The following is a 21,412-nucleotide window of genomic DNA, read 5'->3' as shown; positions in this document are numbered from 1 at the left end:
TCTTTTCATTCTTTTTTACGGCTAAATGAGCATGCAAACCTTCAAAAGGGAGGCAAAAATGGAAATGACAGCACCACTTATGAATCTGAAATAATCTCTGTGAATCAATGTCACTGAAATGGGCAAAAAGACCTATAAACATCCCAAACAAGTAGTATCCCTTTGTAAGAAAATCTGAATTTAGGATTACTAACATTACAAAGGATTCTTGTATATATCAGTTCCCTGATGCATCTGTTTAGACATCATTAACTACTTTTGAAGGGAAATGTAGCAACCAATAATTAACTTATAAATTCCTTCCAAAAGTTTTATTTGGAGCCTACAATTGCAAGGGACTGTATCAGGCACAGGGAGAAAAGCAAAGACTTGTCCATCACAGGTTTTGGCCTCAAGAAGCTTACAAGTCTAGCGGGGAAGATACGACATGCCTAGAAACAGCTTCAAAACAAAGTAAGAAGAAGTGACTCAAGAGCAGTAAAAATAAAATGTCATAAGAAGTGAGAAGAAAAAGAAGTGACTTCCAGCCAGGGTGATCAGAGAAAGACACTGAGATTAGATGGTAACATGTGAGATGGGTCTGGAAATATGCATGGGTCTTGCACCATCTTAGAAGGAGGTAAACAGATGGCAAGGAAAGAGAAACCACACAAGTGAAGGTGGACATATAAGAAAGCATCCATGCTCATCCAGAAATTCTGTTGGCTAACACGGAGCACTGCCAAAAGAGGAGTGATTAAAGATGAAAGAGGATATTGACACTAGGACCAATTTGGAAAAGTTTGACCACAAGGCTGAGAAGTCCGCACTTTATTGGGTAATTGGGGAGCTGGTAAAGATTTCTGAGCAGGAGAAAGCATCATCAAAGTTGTGCTTCAGAAATATCAATCTAGCAGTAATTGAAGTAACTGAACATCAATCAAATGCAGATGATATAGCACAGTGAGTATAATGTAAGCCTGCAGGAATTCAGGAATTCATTTATAAAAATGTAATTTATATGCATCTTTTCAGTAACACAGCTCTATAAACTGTCTTGCTCATAGACTAGTACCTAATTATATAAGCATCTAAAAAGGTCATAAGTACTATAAAATGATATCACAAAACCTCTTGCCTCTGCCTGGAAATCCTTCCACCCCCTTTCCCTTCCGGTAAACTCCTTATCCTGTAGGTCTCAGTTTAAATGTCACTTCCTCAGAAAGGCCTTTTTTAATCACTTATCCGAATTAGGTCTCGCTGGTTTTTCTCTGTTCCAAAGGAACTTGTACTTTTTTCTTCATGGCACTTATCACAATCTGTAATTACACATTTTGGTCAGTAATTGATTAACGTCTATCTCCCCCATCAGATTATGAGAGGAAGGACAGGACTATCTTCACTCATCACCATATTCTCCAGATATAAAACAGCACCACACATAGTAGGCACTTAACAAATATTTGTTCTCTGAAGAATGAATGAATGAAAAAGAAGAGAAGATATTTTAAGGTCACGACTGTAATGCCCCTTTGCTAAAATGGCAAAGATTCTTTCAGAGAGAAAACATTAAAAGAATTCGTAAATTTCAACTTAAGGCCAAATTCCTATCTTCTAAAATTTGAGTAGAAGTCTATACTTCAGCAAAGTAAATCTTAAACCAGGTATTCAAGCCAAAACAGACACTCTTACTTCTCATACTTTTACAGAAATAATTCATAAGGCAACTAGTGAGTCAACTGGAATAAGGAACAGAATCTAAGTACAGGGTAAGTAAGCATTGTAAGTCAGAGGTCAGGAAGGTGATTATGTATTTGTTGTGACTATGCTATCATGCTGGAACCTCAAAAAGAACTTCAACATTCAACATGAAAGATTTTATATTAAATTAAATCATCACTGGAGTCGACAAAACCCTCAAAGAAAGATGGCTAAGCTTCCTCACAAGTACTTCATTTCCAAATAATAAATATGTGGTTTTCAATCACATGCTACTTGCACCTTTGTGTTTCACGCTACGAACTTGTTATGTTATTTTCTTCATATAATAATAAATGTATAGAAAATTAGCAGAGTAACGAACAGAGGTCTAGAGAAGTCCAAAGGAGTTCAACATGTGCGCTTGGGATCCTGATAAAGATGAAGCCCTTTGCAAAATTTTAATTTAGAAAAATCACCCAATTCATTAGTATATGTAAACTCCCTGACCAACTGTCAGTAAGGAACTAGAGAAGTTGGCTTAACCCTGGAAATGCTGGGCTAACTTGGTACAATGGAGCACCCGCAACAGAAGGAAAAATATAATTTCCATAACCCATTAGGGAGTGTTTGTGCATGTAAATTTTGCAAATCAGGTGCACCATATAAACTTAAAATGAAAAGAAAAAAAGAGATCAGCATAGATTTGTTTGAGGAGGAAGTCATTTTTGTTATACAGAGTCATCTATGTTCCTAAAAATCACTACACTATGTAAAAATCACACAACAGAAAACACAGGACTTATGAGGGAAATGCAGTTAGGGATACAATACTCAAAAACTTTGTCAGTGACACACACACAAAAGATAGGAACCTAGGAAAAAAGGTAGCACATCTTTATACATGTTAAACGGTTAAGAAATACATATATATGGTACCTTACCTTGAAAAAGACCTGAAGTTTGCTTGCAGATGTGAGTGCTTGGAAGGCTGTAGTTTGTGAGTTAATTGCTAAGTTGTGGAAAGGTTATCTGAAATCAGAGGGAAAGATGTGACACCAGCTGCAGGTCGGTGTGGCTCATGACACTCTAACTGAGGTAGCTGGTGGATATCCCAGATGTGAGCACATGCCATTTTTTGTATTCCTACACTGCTCAGTTCAACTAGTTGCAGTATTTTATGTTCACCTGGTGCTTCTTTTTTTTTTTTAAGTTTATTTATTTATTTTGAGAGAGAGAGAGAGAGAAAGAGAGTGAGCAAGGGAGAGGCAGAGAGAGAGGGAGAGAGAGAGAATCCCAAGCAGGCTCTGCACTGTCAGTGCACAGCCCATCGCACCGCTCGAACTCACAAACCGTGAGATCATGACCTGAGCCTAAATCAAGAGTCGGACGTTTAACCAACTAAGCCAACCAGGCGCCCCTCACCTGGGATTTCTTGCTGACAAAATTGTGCATAAGCAAATACAAAATTCATTTATGCTTAAATTGTTTCTTAATATATCAATTACACTGCAGCAAATTCAGGTTTTCAAAACAAGCATTAATAGCAGACCTATGTGGGTATTTAGAATCAAACAGCCAATGCCAACTGGATACTGCAATCATTTCCCATTGTTCAAATATCTTGAGTTCAATGGAATCACAAGATTTTGAAAAATCACAGATTCGCTAGTAGAAAAAAGTCGCAATTTCTAAATGATTTGTCTAAATTATATGGCCAAACTCGGAAATGCTGGGATCTGCTTGGCTCCATGAAGGTACAATCTTCTTCATAAAATCATTGCCTTTACAGTCATAAGTATATAGTGACATAAAATCTAAACATCACTGGTAAATACAACATTTGATCAAATCTAGTTTTTTGGTCAGGAATGCTGGATCTTCTTTTCCTAGCATCAGTATTATCATTACCATACCGGCTCACATCTTCTCTATACCACCAGCAGCCTTTATGATGATAACCCAAACCCAAAGCCAACAATCTGGCATAGCCTAATTCACAAAGCTTAGCAATAGCACTGTTTTTGTCCTTGGTACTAGTTTCTAGGTTGGTATCACAACAATGGTCATGTAGTGAACACAGTGTTTGCAAACATATCTCATTTCATCTGGTTTTAATTAGGAAAACGCAACCTCTAGGAGAAATGTCTGAATCTCTATTTATAGCATTTATCAAGCCTTATATGTTCCCCAGGTTTGTAAGCATCAAGAACAGTCAGTTCTGTCCTTCATGCAAAGTTGGGGCTTACTTAATTTTTGTTGAACAAACATTCGTTGAACTTAGTTGATTTGTTTTGCTATCTACCCCCAAATAATTTTATTCCCAAAATATTGAATTCCACTTTCAAAACCAATACAGTCACCAGTCAATGGAAGATTATCTTTCTTTAATTACCATAAAATTAAAAGATGATTGTTATAATGAAGACTGGAAGAATCCAGAGGGTGTAAAATGAAAACAAATGTTTACAACATCTCCATTCTCTACCTCAGACACAACTACTTTTAATGGTTCTTGTGTAACATTCTAGAAATTTTCTATGCATTTATATGAATAAATTATGTATTATTTTTAGTAAATAAGGTAACACTGTATCTAGTCTTATATAACTTTTTTCTGTAAATATTATAGCCTGGCCACTTTTCCATTATCAGTATATATATTTATACAGCTTCTGTTTTAATGGCTATATGATATTCCAAGGAATGTAAGCACCTTAAGCTATTTAACAAACTCACATCAGTAGTCAAGTAAATTGTTTCCAAGTTGTTTCTCTTTTAAGCAATGCTATAAACAATAGCCTTTCACATATATCCTTGTACTCTAAGAAAAATATATTTGCAGAATATATTCTTAGAAGTAGCATTGCTGAGATAAATGGTGTGAACATTTCTAATTTTGATAAATGCCAAATTGCCCTCAAGAAAGGATGTGAGAATGCCCATTTCACCACACCCTAACATTAAATATTTTCAAACTTATCACTGTCAATTTCATAAATGAAAAAAATGGCATCTGGTTTTAATTTCTACCTCTTCAATGATAAGAGAGACTATGAATTTTTTCAAAAATTTTTATTTTTCTGTAAAATGTTTGTTCATTCAGATCACCCATTTTTGCCCTGGTTGCTCATATTTTCTTGCTGACTTATCAGTGATCCCTGAATATTAACAATATCAACCCTTCTGTAAAGTATATTGCAATTATTCTTCCCTACTTGAGTCTTTGTTCACTGACTCTTATCACAGTGATTTTACCATGCAAAAGGTTTTACTTTTTATGAGATGAAATTATTCACCTTTTCCTTTATGGTCTCTGGGCTTAAAGTTATGCCTAGAAAGACTACCTCTGTCCTAAGATTATAAAACTATCTGCCCATATTTTCTTTTTAAATAGTAACAGTAAATAACAGTAATTGTTAGCGAATGCTTACTCTGGGCTAGGCACTGTTCTGAGCACTTCACATACATTATTGCATTTAATCCTCACAACCTTAGCAGGTTGGTAGTGTCATTATCTCCATGATACAGATGAAGATTCTGTGACTACAGATGAAGTTCAAACTTATCTGAAGTTACACAGCTGGTATGTGGCAGAGCCAAGATTTCACCTCAGACCAGTAAATTCATCAACTTTAGGCTGTATCTACTCACTCTCTCTCCACTAAGAAAAATGAGTTCACACACTTACATATACCTTTGCCTCTTCTGTCTTCCCCCAACTTACATTTGTTATAAATTCTTTTTCACTATTAATTGTATACCCCTTACATTTTCTTCTGTTTTCACAAAATGCAGTTATTCAGATTTGACTTAGTTCAACATTTAAGTGAATTGCCCTGCCAATCCTTCCGAAGACCATCATATGCTTCTCCATTCCTTATTTTCCTTATTTGTCAAATAAATGACTAATTTGATTCGTTAGGTAGTTTTTCAGGATCTAGGTCCTTGGATGTTTGAGAATATTGTTTAATACCTTTCTATATAAGCAATAGCTTGACTAGGTATCAAGTCTTCCCACATATACGCCACCAAAGCTCTAGAAACAACACTTAATCACTACCTCCTGGCTTTGACTATCACCATGACATTTAAGGTCAGTCTGATTTTCCACCTTTTGAGTGACTTGCTTTTTATTCCCAGATTCCCAGAAGATTCTCTTCTTAACCTTGAAGCATGCTAGCTTTCTTATCACGTGCTTATTTGGTATTATCCTGTTTCAGTTTTTCCTAGAACCACGTGCCTTTTTGATTCTATGTATTATGAATTTCCTTAATTTCTAAAAGTTTTTTTTCTACCATATATTTCATTTTTTTCTGTTCATTTGTTCTGCTCTGTTAGGCACACCAATAATTCATATGTTGGATCTTCTCTACCTGTCTTTATTATGTATATTATATTATATAAAACTTCTAGTTGCAAGCATTTATCAAATGGTAGAAGGCTAACTTGAACTGGCTCAGATAAAAGAAATGTATTGTAAGGATACTGGAGTACCTCATCTGTCTCTAGGAAATGCATACAAAGCATCAGGGCCTCAGGGATAACTAAAACCACACACTCCAACGCCACCAACATCACGCCTTTTTATCTCAACCAAGGTGGTTTCTCTCTTATCTTTTATTTTAATTGCTTCTATAGTGTTGACTGGCCCTTACTATCAGAGACAGACCAACTTCCTCCTTGAGTCAGGGAGTGGCTTCCAACAGCTCCAAAGCCTCACATCCCATGACCGTCACCACTGGAAAAGAATTGCCTTCTTTTCCTTAATTTCAATTTTTAAAAATCCTATGTTCCCTTCATATTATTTGAGTGAATATAGATGTATTTTCCTGGAATTTCTATTTCCTGAAATAATTCTTTTTTTCCCCCGAAATAATTCTTAATCTGAAATGCACTTCATCTGTATAATTAGGGTAAAGCAATTTAGCCAACTTTGGTTTGCTAATTTATTGTTTGTTCATTTGATTCTGCTCAACTTCTGCAAAGCTCATTTCTTCCTCTTTCTTCTCCCTCATTTCACTATAGGTTAGAAGCTGAGTATAAAAAAAATACTGTTCGCTAAGCCTCAACTCTCCCTCTATTCTGAAATAGGGAACTAGCTCTCTTAGAGACTTGCCAATTTTTCACACAGTCTGCTCCAACTCCTAAACCTCATAGGATAGGCATTCAAGGCCCTCCACTTTCTTTCAGTGAAATTCACTTAATTTCACTCTGTTTACAATCTAGAGAAGTGTATATCAGCTTTTAGCTTCCTTCCTAGATTTGATCCATATTTCACTCTACCTCTTAGAAATCAGTCCACAGCCTAGAACTGAAACATCTCCTAGTTTCACGGAACTTTTCTTTGTATTTTCATTATATTTGTTGAGTTTTAATTAGTTCCATGCTGGGGAATATGTTTAACTGCCTTTACTTTTCTAAATATCTCCTGAATCTTTAGAAGTCATAGTTACTATTAAAATCTATTTTGAAAAACTTACAATCCATTCACTCATCAAATATGCATGGAATGTTAACAATGTGCAAACCACTTTGAAAGGCACTGAAGTGAAGAAGGCAGAAATAGTTCCTACCTTCTTGGAACTTATAGCAAGGAAGACAGGTTTTAAACAAATAATTACAAGGATAATAGATCAATAAGTAGTAAAAGGGTGGTTGTTAAAGCAGAGATTAAATAGAGTGCCCAAGAGGTATGGATTAAATTATTTTAGCTAAAAATTTCTGTGGTGCTTCTCAGTACGGGGAGAGGCAAAAGGCTCCTTGAGACTAAGTTTCTTCATTTTGTAAAGAATCCCTTAGATTTGCCTCTCTTGGTGACAGACGGCAAGATAAGTAAGTACCCTGGATGTAATAGAACTTTTTTTAGCTGTAGAACCTAAAAATAACTACCCTGATTCTTGGAATGCAAAGCCCATAGGCCTTCTGAGAGTATTCCTTGGAATTCCAAGTTAGGAAAATCTGCTGGGGTAAACCTGACATGGCCATGACCAAAGTCTTCTGGCAAGAAGGGATGCAAGTGTCACTGAAAGAGTAGTTGCTAGGCAGGGGCTGTCTGAGTTGGTGACTCTCGTTCAACTCAACCCAAGTGTTCATGAAGAGTGACAAGTGACTCTGGCCCCGCCTATAACCACCATAAACACAAGATTATGCTTTGAGGAGCAATGACTGAGTGTATGAGTATCAACCAATGACACATTCTGTGGTTTGGACAGGTCATTCCAACATAACAGATAATTTATTCCTTGGGCTATGCAGGACCAGTCTTCAACAACAAGTCTTTATCAGCAACAGCTCTATTGTACTTACCAGATTTCCAATTCACTCTCTACCTGGTACACTCCTTCGGAATGTCCAAGTCCTTAGACAACACATAAAGTGAAGGGAGAGTCCTCAACAGAGAGATAGTGAAATTTCTGGCAATAAAAACATGTAGGAAAAATGCAATTAAGTTGATAATTAAGAGATCTGACTACATTGGGGTCTCTTCTAAAGACTGATACCTGAGCAGAGATCTGAAGGCCCATGAGCAGTTAGCTAGGGGAAGCAAAGAATACATTCCAAAAGGAGAATCCAGGTAGGAACGTGACAGACTTGAGGAAACCAAAGGGGACCAGAATGGCTGGACTGTGAAGAAGGGCTATGCCGCTGTCAAAGATGGTGAGAGAGGCAAGGGCCGTCTCCTATAGGGCCTTGAGTCTACATTAAAGATTTCAGGCTTTATCCTGAGGGCAATGCAAAGTAACATATAAGTCTTAAGAGTGAAATTATCTGATTTGAATTTGTAATATGACTTTAGTTGTAAGATATAGGAAATGAGTAGGAAAGGGAGTTGGGAAGCTATTTGAGGAAGAGTGAATGGGTGCAAGCAGGTTCATGGATTTGGATGATAGGGAAAGTCCCATCAAATGTGTTATTTCTCTATGAAATAGCAATTAGGAGAGAGAGCTTACTGTGGGCATTTATGGATTAAAAACAGGGATTAGTAAATTCAATCCCAAAAGCCTCTTGGAAGAAAGTAGGCACTTTGGGCTCATAGAATTCTGCTAAAGACTTAGAAGGGAATTCTGGCACTTGTGGATCCAGTGTTAGGCTATACTGCTAGGTTAAGAATTCTATATTATTTTGTCAAAAATAAATCAAAGTTTTAACCAAGAGATTAAAAGCTATATAAAGAAATACAGCTTTTGCTTGCCCTTGTACAGCATGTGGATGTACTCTTCCTAAGTATCACCTTCAAGCAACTTCAGATGAAAAAAGCAAGAGAACTTGGGGAATACTTTTAGCAGTTGACCATAGATAGACCCTGGCTAGACCACAAAAAAGAGGGCCTTATTAAAAGCATTCTTAGCTGATGGCCCTTTCACCATTAACCTGTCACTTAGGTCAAAAAACAAAAGATAAATGCTATTCCCCAGGTCTAGTGCCACCATCAACATGGAGGAAATGATGAAAGCCCCAGATTATAGGGGAAATTCAGCAACGGGTGCCTTTGGGAGAAGAAAGCTGACATTCTGTCCTCAGCCCTTCAAAAACATATCCCAAGCAGAAAGAGATCTAGGATCAAAGCTATCTTTAAAGAACCAAAAGATCTCAGAAGCACTGCTGCCTGCAGGTGTAAAAATAAAGTGACAAAAGTATACTGACAGACCAAATTAGTGATCCCTAAACTTCCTTTTAGGCTGGCCCACTACTCTTCCTATTAAGACTCTAGAAAGTCCTTGAGAGGGCACCTCCAGTAGTGTCATTTATGAAAAACCAAGCCAACAGAGAGAACACCTAGTAAGATAATTAGTGGATTTTAGGAGAGGAAAAAAAAAACAACAAAGTAGTGAGAAGTACAAGGGATAGATTCACCACCACCTAATCACTGCTATGTGGAGAATATAGGTCTTTACTGTGAATATAGGCAGAGGTGAAGAAGCTTCACATTTTTAACAAAAATATACCCACTCCCGCCTCCCTGGAAGCTATAACCCTCGACTTTTGCTATAATTGGGGCTTACCCATGGGGTTAATTTCCCATTGGATGTAAGCCTATGACTGTCCCTACCCTGCAGGAAGCATAAAACTGAGGCAGAAAAGAAATATCTTCTGCATCAGGAAGCACAACTTCATAGCTGGAATCACAAAGCCCTGGGTTCAAATCTCAGCCCAGCCATTTATAAGCTGTATGACCTCAGGCAAGTTACTGAAACTCTCTGAGCCTCAGTCATCTTCTCTATAAAAGGGGATAAGAATCTGCTTTATAAGATAAGAAGAAAATAAGATAATATATACAAAGTATCTTCCCACAGTACCTGACATGTATTAAGTACTCAGCAAGGGAAAGGTACTGTTAGGAATCACCAACTCTTTCTTACCTTCGGCTCAGTGGTTCTCTGCTACCTCTGAAGAATCTAGGGTCTTAGATGTAACTTGTATACTTGGAGGCCCAATATCCTGTCTGCTTCTGCCTATCTCTCTCTATGTGCAGGCCTCTCTTCCCTCTCTCTTCCAACAATCCCCTGGATTTAACTTCTTCCCCTTCCAGACCTACAAACTCTGCTGACCTACCTTCCTGTGTAAATCCCCTCCTTGGCCTGGCCTCTTCTGCATGTTGCCATTCATTTCCAGTGTGACAAATCTGAAGTCAAGTCAGATTGTTTCCATTAGTTTCAAGGCTACCTAAAAGTCTATTTAACCTGCAGTAGCCAAAACCATTTCTTACATATAACTAACATTGCTGGTTAAATTACTCTGTACTTGGCACCATGACAGAGTCTCCAAATAACTATTTGGGATCTTCCAAAATATGGCATTCCTATTTTACAACCACAGAAGTTGCCTCAAAATGTTGCTTCCAAATGAAGACTCTTGGTTTCTGCATCGTAATTCAATACCTTGTTATTTCTAAAACTTGAAAGCTGAGAAATAAAAGTCTCTAGGCTACTTTAAAAAATTCTTAGACCCATATTGCATTAAAATCACCAGAGAGTATCTATTAGTGAACAATTTCAATAATTTCACTATTTCATTACTCTCAGGGTAAATTCTACATCCTTGAAAGAATTAAATGGGATTTGAAGTACCAGCAACCCAAAATTGGTCGAATATTTAATATGTGATTAGTTTAGAGGCAATAAAGAAAGGTCAAGGTCATTAGCCTTTTCTCTGCCAGTTATCATCTCCTAGGATATCTTTATTAAATTCTGCAAATACAGTATTGAGCCAATATTGGGTCTTATAATGGTCATATATGCCTTTATTACTATAAAGATGACTCTTTCATTATGTTTCTAATTCAAAATGTATCCTGCTACCCAAGTTTCTTTCAGAGCACACTTCTTTAACTTAGTATACTTGAAATTTTGCACTTCCAAGAACAGGAAGCAGACAATATTGGCATTGCCAAATGACAGACTGACCTCTAGTGGAAATTAAAGAAATTACCAAACAAGCTTTTTGGAGATGTCTTTAATACAAAGTCGGAGTTGTCAAACTTATGATACTGTTAATGATGTTTAAAGTGCTGTTAATAAAATGTTACTTGGGATTTCTTAATCAATTTGAGCTAAACATGAAAGAATAGGATTAAGAGCAGAGAATTTATTTCATAGCTCACTTCTGTCACTTTCCAGCTGACAATGTTTGTCTCAGTTTCCATCTGTAAAATGGAAAAAAAAAATAATATTACCCTACCTCACAGAATTGACGTGAGGGTCAAATGAGTCAATATATGGAAAGTATCTATAACACTGTGTGGTACACAGCTCAGTGACATAAAATTATTCATTATTGTGATTTGTAGCTGTTACAAGGTGGTTGGAGTCATAGCATAATTTCAGAGGATATGAAGAAAACCAAGAGTCCTGACAGGTACACATTTCTTAAGGGATTAGGCTATAACAAACCAATATAGCACCAATCCAGTTAGTCCTCCATTTCCAGAAATTCATGAGTTATGCCTGTATATAATATAACAGCGGGGGGCGGGGGGCAGGCGGGGATCAGAAGGAAGGGAACTATACCTGATTATCATTTTGTGGGAAATACTGGAAAGTCTTTTTATAGTCCCAATATGAACATAATGAAGAACACCACATACTATCTTTTAAAACAACAGCCAAATCCACCTGGATCTTTCAGGCTTTGAACTCCTTTTTACTCAATGTCTGTAGCAAATACAATTAGCACCTTGCTGCACACTAAATCATCATCAGCCTCAGATTCTCTGAATCACACATGTAGCACTTTTCTACAACCGACTTACTCTTTTATTAGGCTTATATTACAGAATTCTAAACTTCAGAAAACAATATTCCACTGCTTCCAGAGTAATATATCTAATTAATAACTAAAAGCTGCCTCCATACAAAGTTAATAAAATAATTTCCACCTCTTGCTCCAAGGAAAGCCCAAATCAGCAATTATTTTCAGCTGACAGAAATGCCCATAAAACTGAAAAATGATCTATAATTCCAAGGTACTTCTTCACTGCAAATAATTGCCATCCAGAGCAAAATGGCTTGTTTTCTCATAAAACAATATGATCACTCTAATAAAATGAATATAGTTCTTAGTTCTTTCCATCACTGTCCTGAGGTGCCCTAATTCATTTCAGTTAATTCAAATATTTTATTCTGTGAACATTCCAGACTGAAATTAAAAGTTGCAATTCAGTTATTCAATACAAACATGAGCCCATTAAAATGACATAAAAGTTCCTCTAAGATCTTATTCATAACATCTACATGTATTTACTACAAGAGACTAAAAGGACCAATTTATGTAACTGGAATCATAAATTGTGGATAATGTTTTATATACGTAAAACCACAACTCAAAAATAATTGCAAAAATGAATACTGCAATATGGTTAGGTAAATGATTTCTAGAAAAAATCATTTAAAGTAACCAAGAAATGTAACACTATTAAGCATATATTTTAAGATAACAGCAAAATATAGCCTGTTTGAAGTTTTTGGGAAACTCAAGCTTATTTATAAATATAAAAGCAACAATGCTTCTTCATTACAGTACTGATATTTCATTAAGTACAGTGCCATAAAAACTGTGTCCCTGAATATTTCCCTAATACCTGCCTAGAAAATATAATACAGCAAAAGGAAGATCAATTCTGATACTACAGAGGAAATAGCTCAATTCTCTTACACATCCTTTGTTGACAGATTTAATCAATGATGTGCTATGTTACTTTCTTGTTTTTCTAGTACTAAATCAACTCTTATATTTTTAAGATTGAAACAATAACAATTCAGTATACAAGGCAACAAATATACCCAGGCAAAGACCTAAAGAAAAGTATTTATTAGTATATATAATAATGATATATGACAGTATATATATTACAGCACCTTTTTAGAAATTAAAAGATATGGAAGCTTAAGTAGAATGAAGCCCAATCCTCCTAAGGAGTATTTTCTAGAGAAGACCCACAAAATGACTTCTAAGAAACATCAGAAGGTATGGATTTTACCAAGGTCTATTCTGTAACTCTCAACTTCGCTGCACATTTTATAGAAATTGGCAAACTGATTCCAGAGTGTATTTATAAAGGCAGAGGTCCCAGAAAAGATAAAACAATCTTAAAAAAGAAAAAGTTGGAGGACTCACACTACCTGGTTTCAAGACTCAATATAAAGGCACAGTGATCGAGACACTGTGGTATTGGGGCATGGAAGAAATCAATGGAATAGAGCTCAGGTCAACTGATTTTCAACAAAGGTGGCAAAGTAATTCAATGAATTATAAAAGTCTTTTCAACAGATACTGTGGAAACAACTGCCCTAAACTTAAAAGCAAGTCTCAAAAGGCTTCAAATGACTTCAAGCAACTTAACTGCATGCCAGAACAAAATCCAGCACTATGTAAAGAAGTCAACTTAACCTATCAACCAACAACATGCAAGTCACAATGTCTGACATCCAGTTAAAAGCTGGCAGGCTTATGGCCCCCAAATGACAGAGGTGATAGATCTAGCAGTCAAAAATGTTAAAACAACTATTATAAATATGCCCTACATGTTTAAAAGGATAGAGAAATACATGAAGATGATTAAGAGATAAATGGAAGATTTTTTTAATGATCCCAAGGAATCTCCACAGATGAAAAATATAATACATGAAATAAAAAATAGAGTAGGCAGGATTAACAGCATATTAGACACTTCCAAAGGAAAGATCAGTTAGTGTGAAGGCATAGCAACAGGAACTATCCAAAATGAAGCACAGAGAGAAAATAAAAAGGCTAAATAGGAATAAACAGGGCTTCAGTGACCTGTAGGACAATATCAAGCATCCAGTATACATATAAATGGTATCAAAAGGAGAGCAGAAAAAATAAAGAAATAATGGCTGGAAATTTTATAAATATGATGACAACTACAAATCCACAGATCCAAGAATTTCAACAAACTCCAAACTGGCATGCCAGGTTTTTCAAAACAATATAGATAAAAAGGAAACACTGATAAGTTAACCTCATCAAAAGTAAAAATTTATGCTCGGTGAAAGACTTTGGTAAGGGTCTAAAAAAGGCAACATATAGACCTGGAGAAAATATTTGCAAATCATACATCTGACAAATGACTTGTATCTAGAATATGCAAATAACTCTCAAAATCCAACATTCAAAAATACAATTAGAAAATGGGTAAAACACATGAACAGACATTTCACTAAAGAAGCTACACAAATGACAAATAAGCACATAAAAAGATGATCAATATCACTGGCCATTAGGGACATGTGAACTAAAATCACAATGATATATCACCATCAGACTGGCTAAAATAAAAAATAATGACACTACCAAATGATGTGAGGACGTGAAAAGTTAGATCACTCATTGGGGTGCCTGGCTGACTCAGTCCAAAGAGATGAAGACTCTCGATCTCAGGGTTGTAAGTTCAAGCCCCACATTGGGTGTAGAAATTACTTAAATAAATAAATAAAATTTGAAAAACAGAAAGAAAAATTAGATCACTCATACAGTGTTGGTGGAAATGTAAAATGATACAGTCACTCTGATAAATAGCTTGACAGTTTCTTTTAAAACTAAAAGATAGGGGCACCTGGTGGCTTAGTCAGTTAAGCGTCTGACTTCGGCTCAGGTCATGATCTCATGGTTCACGAGTTCAAGGCCCGCATTAGGCCCTGTGCTGACAGCTCAGAACCTGGAGCCTGCTTCAGATTCTGTGTCACGCTTGCTCTCTGCCCCTCCCTCATTCTCACTCTCTCAAAAATAAATAAACATTAAAAAAAATTTTTTAATAAATAAAATAAAACTAAAAAACAGACTTACCATATAACCTAGCAGTTGTACTCTTGGGCATTTATTCCAAAGAAATGATCATTTGTGTTCACATAGAAATCTAAACATGAATGTTCATAGCAGCTTAATTAGTACCAGTCAAAAACTGGAAATGCCCCAAATATTCTCCAACAGGTGAATAGTTCAACAAATTGTGATGCATCCATACCAAGGAAAACTACTCAGAAATAAAAAGGAAACAAACTATTAATACACGCCACAAACTTTGACAGATGAACCTCACGGGAACTAAGCTGAATGGAAAAAGCCAGTCTCAAAAAGTAGCATACTTTATGATTCGATTTATATATCATTTTTAGAGTAACAAAAATATAAAGAGGAGAACAAATTAGTGGTTGTCAGGGATTACAGATAGGAGGAGGGGTGGGTGTGGCTATAAAGGAGTAGCACAGGGAGCCTTATGGTGATGGTACAGTTCAGTGTCTTGATTGTAGTGATGGCTACACAAAACTACACATGATTTTTTAAAAAAAACCTCCAAAAACCTCCAAAACCCACACATGCCCACACACACAAATAAATGTACAGAATAAACTCTTTGGATTGTACCAATGTCAGTTTTCTAGTATTGGCAGTATACTATAGTTACTTGAGATGTTAATATCAGGGGACAATGGGTAAACGGCACATGGAACCTCCCTGTACACTTCTTTGCAACTTCTTGTAAACCTATAGTTACAGGCAAGGGAGATATTATAGCAACTAACTCAATATAAGGAGTTAGCCAATCAGTAACAAACTTACATTTGTAGATGGTATAGAAAATGTTTATGGGATGGTGTGCGAAGGGCAGCAAGCAGAAACCAGGCATCCGAGAAGAAAGGACGAAGAGAGAGCTCTAAGTGGAGGAGTGAAGAGGAGCTAAAAACAAACAGCAGTAGCTTCCTAATCCTCTTCATGACTGCCTTTTACTGTCAGCATTTAACCAATGTCTGGGAAACTCATATTAGTGACCACAATTTGCATGGACAATAGAAGAATAGTCTATGTTCTGAGGTGACCTCTCTCATTCAAAGCAAGAATTACAACCAACAATCAAGAGAATATGTTCCTGGGCCTTTCAGATTTCATTTCCTTTCAGCACTTTCCAAACTATTTGATGTTCTCAAAACCATCTAATGTAATAAGAGGAAATAAATAAACCTGAAATCCATTTTCTGATTGTAGATAAAACTCTTATGATACATTACTATCTGATTAGATGTATAGCATAAATTGTGTTATTTCAACTGCTTGATGTGTGAATAAAGCAGATACTAACTTTCTCATACTAAATAATAATAGCTTACATTTATTAAATATCTTTTATGTGCCAGGAAGTGGTCTAAGTACTTTTAGGATACTGTCTCACTTAATTCTTATAACAACTCTATAAAATAGGTCCTATTAATATCTTTATCTAACAGATTATGAAACCAAGATACAGACAGGTTGGTAATATGCACAAAACCACACAGCTAATAAATGATAGAGACAGGCTTCAAACCCAGGAAATCTACTATCAGACCAGACTCTTAAGAGTAATACTATGAAAGGAAGCAAGTGATAGATGTTCTAGAGTTCTGTCATTTCACAAAAGACTACTGGATGACTTCAAATAGACCTGAACAAGGAACGAAAGAATTGTTCTACTTCCCTGGGATTTAAGGTTCCCAAACAACTCACTGGCTGACTAAATTATACTAAAATTATTCAAATATTTTAGCACTATACACCAATACTCAAGCATAGTCAGGGCACCATTTAAAATTAAAATTTATCGTCAAAGTAAACAAACAAACATGAGTTTAGAAGATGTTTTCAGACCTATGACATGCATTTCATGCAATAAGAGCATTTTATGTAGAGGCACCACCCCAGGCACTGGAAATATTAAATGAAAACTACAAACAAATTCCCTCCTCTCACCGAGCTTATTATCTTAAGAGGGTAAAGAGGGAGAGATAGACAAAGAATAAAGTGCCTAAGTACTATCATGAAAACAAGAGGACAGAGAGATTGAGAGTAACTTGGAAACTGCTTTAGTTTGAATAATCAACATAGTCTCTCTGAAAAGGTGATTTTTAAGTGGAAAGTTGAATTACAAGAATTTTTTAACATGTCAACGCTACAGATTTAGTAACTCAGCATTTTACTATATGGAAACTATTATTTATGTCCAGGGAAAATAATTTACCTAGTGAATATTAAGGTGATAACTTTGCCTTTCTTTCAAAGAAAACCTTAGAACACCTAATAACATAGGTCTCCTGACAGAGCAGACACAAATATTAAGAATCTTTTGCCCTTTTTCCCTGTAGTTGTTCTTATTTTCAGATACGATGCATATGAAGGGAAAAAATAAGGTACATGTATATAACATTCTTGAAATGATAACACTATACAGAGATGGAGACAGGACCAGTGGTTCCCGGGGATTAGGTGAGGGGAGAGGGAGGTGGTTGTGGCATGAGGGATCCTACAAACACACGCGCACGCACACGCATACACACACACACACACATTAAAATTGGTGAAATCTGAATAAAATTGTATTTATGTCAATTTCCTGGTTGTGATATTGTACCATACTTCATGTAAGATGTCACCAGTGGGGGAAACAGGATGTCCCACAGGATCTCTATTATCTCTTACAACTGCATGTGACTCTACAATTATCTTGTAATAAAAAATCATTTTAAAAACATAAGGTGAGGAGCACCTGGTTTGTTCAGTTGGTTAAGCTTCTGACTCTTGATTTCAGTTCTGGTCGTGATCTCACAGTTCATGAGATCAAGATCCACATCATGCTCTGTGTTGACAGTACAGCAGGGCCTGGTTAGGGATTCTTTCTCTCCTTCTCTCTCTGCCCCTCCCCCCTCTCAAAGTAAATAAATAAACATTATATATATATATATATATATATATATATATATAGAGAGAGAGAGAGAGAGAGAGAGAGAGAGAGAACATCAGATACTTATTGAGGAAGCATCAGAATATTGCAAAGGAACAGCTTTCAACAAATTTCATGCACTAATCCATTGCTTTAATTTAAGAACTAGTCCTCATCAAAGAGTAAAACAGACTTTGAAACTTATAGACTGAAAAATTAGAAAATATGCATTTTTCATATGAGGCACCTGTAATCTCAAACTGTGACATAACTTAAATGTACTTTGACATTCATTATTTTCAAGCCAGGACTCAGGAAATAAACTTATAGTATTAAAAGGAAGCAAGTCAAATATACTAAGTAAATATAAGCAACAAGAATTTCAGTTTTTCTGTATGTATTCTGTAATTAAACAATGTTAATAAACATGTTCTTTTGGGGGAAAATACATTTTTGAAACCAGAATTTAAAGATGCTAATTTAATTTTAAAATGGAAATGTTTCCGAGTTTCAGAATGTAAAAGCTATTACTCTACAGTCTTTTAAGGTATAAAAAAAATATTGGAGGGGAAAAACAGAAATTCAATAAGCCTAGAATCTCCTATTTTTAAAAGAATTCTATCACACCATTTTGGCAAATTTATGAGAAATAACCAAAGTGGAATGTATCATACAGTATAACTTTAATCAAGTATTTTCTTAATGTTTGTTTATTTTTTGACAGAGAGACAGACAGACAGAATGTGAGCAGGGGAGGGGCAGAGAGAGAAGGAGAAACAGAATCCGAAGCAGGTTCCAGGCTCCGAGCTGTCAGCACAAAGCCCAATGCGGGTCTGGAACTCATGAGCTGTGAGATCATGACCTGAGCTGAAGTTGAATGCTTAACCAACTGAGCCACCCAAGCGCCCCCAACTATTTTTATTCATCACTGTGATCCATTCCCACTCCTTGATTAAGAATAAATGACCATGAACAAAGAACAGACTGCCATAGTATTACCTGAAACTACTTAATCAGAGATCCCATGGGTTAAATAATACTCAGATCCCACTCCTACAATCCTATTGAACATTCAGTGTTCCCATGCAAGCTATTTAACCTTTGCACCTCAATCTTCTGAGTTGTAAAATAAGAATCATGATACCTGCTAACTAGTACACAGGGATACTGAAGCTTAATAATGTAAGATGTTCCATCTAAGTGACCTCAACGCAATGGATGCCAGTGGATCTTACTCAAGCAAAAACTTCCCAAAGAACCAAGTGAACTCCAAGTTCTTATTGCTTTCCGTTTTCTCTCCAAATACATGGATGAACATTATCCAGAAGTTCCAAGGAATACCATTAGAATATTATCACTATAACATTTAAAAGTGAATACCTAATTCACAGACATGATAACTTTGTAACAATAGTTGGTTTAATGGAGTTTTTATAAATGGATTCATTTGTGATATCAAACTAATATAAACATAAGCATTCCAAAAAAAAATCACAACCCATAAAAGGATGAAATTGTAATGAGCTATATGTATGACCACATCTTAAACATGTGTTAATTTCTATTTTGTTTCTTCCTTCTCCAGCAGAGAGAATGCTCAGAACAGACAAAATGAGATGTGAAGATGCAGACAAAAAAAAAAAAAAAATAGGTAGGACCAAAAAAGGACATAGCCACTCTGGGCCCAGCTGAACTAGATTAGATGCCAAAGAAAGTTGCACATGTGACCTCAGAACCAATAGCAGCAAACTGTGAGTTTGCTGGGAAACGGAAACAGGAGCTCTTGAACACTGACAGTCAAGTGTTATACACATGAGAACGAGCCAAGCAACATGGGTCTTAACTGCTGAAAAGCCTACATAGCAATTAGTCAACCTTGCTGTAATCAGACTTTGAGGAAGGGCAGTTGGGAATGGCAGGAACTTTGATGTGTCAGAATAGGTTGTGGGACAGGAGGATTCATTTAGAAGAAAATGCAGGAGGACAGGAGCCCCCAAATGTATCCAGTATGGAGCTAACAGCACTTAATAGCTAATATGACACAACTACCAAAATATGGTAGTATCACTTTTTTACCTGTGATGATTATGTTCCAAATACAACACGAACAAACTAAGAAGTTCTATTTCTGGGTAAAAGATTTAAAATTTTTATTAATTAAAGTGACTTTTTTCGGTATTATAGAGTTCATTAACAATAGATTCTAGAGCTAATAACTATGAAAGAGAAAACAGCCAGAAAGAAAAACCAACAAAGATATTCTAAGAATGCATAATTAATAAATTGGAATAATAGGACAGCAAATCAAATTCAGCCTTGACTCAAATTTAAAACGTCTACATGACTTTTCACAAACTTCATTTATTATCTATTACTTATGTAATGTGCTATAAGCAGAAAAATCTTAAATCTGTTCCTTGATTCTGCCATGACACTCTCCTGAAGCTAGTTCATCTAGACATATAAATGTATTTCTTTTTGTACTCTTCAGGTTCACTTTAGAATATCTAGAAACACTCCTGAAAATAGTAACTGCCCACTGATTACACATAAAAATACAAAGTACTATGTAATTGTATCCATGTTTACCTCCACATTCACTGCATGTTCTACCAGTGCACAAGCTACTCTATACCACTTGCACTCCACTCCACCTCACAGCTCTACAGCTCTTTACATCCAAACTTGCTTTGGTTTTCTTCACTTTACATATAGATCTTAAAAACTCCCTTTTGCCCATTTACTGAATATACTCAATGGCAAAAGAGCCCTTGTAGCCATTTTTAAATGGCAACTTTCTGAAGCAAGAATCGTACCATCATCTTAGTAAGGGTCAAACGCATTCATGCATCTCCAAGGGAGCTCTTCCATGAAGAACCGAGTCATTTTTCTTTAGGAATGAAATTTTCACTCTATTGAGTAAATGTCTGCTCAGATGCAGACACCTTTCACTCCAAGTCAGCCAACTATGCCATAACCTTTTTTTTTCTCATTTTTGGAGTCTACAAGCCTTTGCATATATATGTTTACAGTACTTGATGTGGAGCCCTGCTGATAGAAAAGCAGTTACATATCTGCTGATTATTGCACACTTATATACTTGGAATAAAAAACACCTTACATCTTAGTAATAAAATATAACTCTTCCTATAGTGAATTTCACCATACTCAGAGCAACCCCCTGGGTTCTTGTTTAGCGTACATGGCGGACTCACACATGTGCAAAATAACTCAAATGAAAAGTTACTTATTAGACATTGTTTGTAATAGCAAAATATTGGTAAATATCCAAATGTCCTGCAATAGAAGACTAGGGGTATATGCATACAGTGGAATATTATGCAGCTATTTAAAAAATAGCCTTTTTTTTTAACCAAAATAATCTCCTTGATATTGTTAGGCAAAAAAAAAAAAAAAAAAAATCAAGGTGCAGGCCTATAGTACCCTATTGTTTGCATAAAATGAGTGAAATTTTATTTGTATAGAATATACTGCGTGTATGTTATATATGTATATTCTTATATA

The 21,412-nt window shown here is 35.9% G+C and overlaps 1 protein-coding gene across 10 annotated transcripts in view; it reads right to left on the bottom strand.

The window, feature by feature from the left end:
- STK33 (serine/threonine kinase 33) overlaps positions 1-21,412 on the bottom strand; it is a 166,795-nt gene that overhangs the window by 126,876 nt on the left and 18,507 nt on the right. The window contains exons 2-3 of one of the 10 annotated variants that reach the window (XM_053203502.1): positions 10,234-10,303; positions 7,987-8,093 (exon numbers count right to left, since the gene is read on the bottom strand). The exons of 7 other annotated variants lie outside the window; for them this stretch is intronic. The gene's annotated coding sequence lies outside the window, so the exon portion shown is untranslated. Of the gene's footprint in view, positions 1-7,986; positions 8,100-10,233; positions 10,304-14,982; positions 15,112-21,412 lie in introns of those variants that run through there. 2 more of the 10 variants (XM_053203504.1, XM_053203503.1) reach the window with 2 other exon arrangements.

This window comes from Acinonyx jubatus, chromosome D1 (assembly GCF_027475565.1).
Source record: "Acinonyx jubatus isolate Ajub_Pintada_27869175 chromosome D1, VMU_Ajub_asm_v1.0, whole genome shotgun sequence".
NCBI lineage: Eukaryota > Metazoa > Chordata > Mammalia > Carnivora > Felidae > Acinonyx > Acinonyx jubatus.
The sequence above is the reverse complement of the archived record's forward strand: the minus strand, read 5'-3'. Positions and strand labels throughout refer to the sequence as shown.